The sequence below is a fragment of the Helobdella robusta genome (assembly GCF_000326865.2).
Source record: "Helobdella robusta unplaced genomic scaffold HELROscaffold_340, whole genome shotgun sequence".
Taxonomy (NCBI): domain Eukaryota; kingdom Metazoa; phylum Annelida; class Clitellata; order Rhynchobdellida; family Glossiphoniidae; genus Helobdella; species Helobdella robusta.
The window spans coordinates 5,393-7,252 of record NW_008704660.1 but is presented as its reverse complement, the minus strand read 5'-3'; positions in this window follow the sequence as shown (position 1 = coordinate 7,252).

The following is a 1,860-nucleotide window of genomic DNA, read 5'->3' as shown; positions in this document are numbered from 1 at the left end:
GGACGCGAGTAGAAGAGATAGGATTTCAGCTGAAACCGGTCTGGATATCAACCAGGTTCGCTACTGGTTTCAATACAGACGGGTGAAGGAAAGAAAACTAAAAGGGTGCGCAGGAGAAGATAATGCATTTGTAAATAACGACAGTTAGAGCCACAGGAGCAGCAACTTAATTAACAATTAATAATTTTACAGGATCAACAACGGCTGCAACCAGTACAACCGCAAGAAATATCCCTACTAGATTAACAACCGCTCTTTGAACCTAACAGCTGATTACTACGACAACGAGCACAACAACAGCAACTACTAATTTGCTTCAGCAGCAACAACAACAACAGGCAATGGATGATAATATACCGTCTGATTTTCCACTAATGTTGCTTTTAATTGTTAATTTTTTGGAAACTTTTATTTTATTTGTATTAATATTTCTGTTACATAATAAATTTAAACGCGAAATCTTAATTTTATGTTCTTAATGCTAAATCATATATAAGTGTGCAAATTCTTATTGTACATTTTCGTTGTCGTAGTAAATATATATTTTACAAAAATAAAATATTGAAAATGATTTTATCAGAAATAGTTTTCTTTGTTATGAACAATGAAAAAAAAATAATATCAACAACAAATGATACAGCAGCTAACACTAATACTATGTCATAGTAGTAGTGGTCGCAGCAGCAGTAGTAAGAGTGACGGCTGTACTAGTACTAAATGAAACATCTAAAAACAGTAGTGAAAGAATCAATAGCAGTCTATGTATCAGAGTGCTAGTAGTAGTAGTAGTTTTCGAGTAAATTGAATTCGATACTTTAATTTTTTTTAATTATATACTTATTACCATTTATTTTTAAAATTGTCAAAGAACGTAAAATTTAAAAAATGAGAAAATATTTCCACATTGCGGTATTGAGAAAAATAAAACTTTGTATACTTTACATAACATAAACAGAAAATAGAGAAGCGCGAACTGACGTTCCTATGCCTCCAGCAAATGAAAAGCTTCCATTGTATTGTATTTTAAAAATAATAAAATAAATAAAGTAAAATAAAATACAGTTGGATGAAAATACAGATTGTTAATGTGAAATGTCTATATATACATATATATATAAATTTTTACAATATTCTATAAATTCTACCGAATGTTTGGCGATAATATGTTTGTAGTTCGTTTTTTCGATTTTTCTCGCTAAAGTTTTTTGGTGAACGTTTAGTTTATTAAAATTCAAAATAAACTTATTTTTCGAATTCATGCTGCAAATAAGGCCATATTTCGATTCCGAATGAATCATCGTCAGTGCTCCTTGCTGTATATATAGGGAAATATTGACTTTGTCAAGATGAACTTTGACGTTGTAAAAATTAACTTTGGTGTTGTAAAATTGAACTTTGATGCGAATTAGGTGTCAGGTTTCTTAATTGGCTGGTCATCTTCTTTGGTCTCCTTTTCTTCATCGATAGCATCATATTCTTCTTTGTCACTATTTACGATGCTAGTTTTTATTACTTCTTTGTTTTCGTTGTTGGTTAAGCGCCGGGTTGGAAGTGAGGTTGGAATTACACACTACAATCCCGTGAGTTTATTAATCTCCTCAGCATTAATAAACCATCCAAATTTATTGCCTCTCTGGATGTTGAATCATTATTCACAAATGTACCAATAATTTGTGAACCGGGCATTCACACACTCTTCCGATATTGAAAATCGCGACGCTGAATTAAAGAGAGTCACTAACCTGCTTGTAAACAATGTATATAAGACTTACTCTATTGAAAAGATTGTTAAAGGCAAATTACTACACAGCAATAACCTTCCTAGTACCAACAATCAAGATAACGACATCATCTTGTATT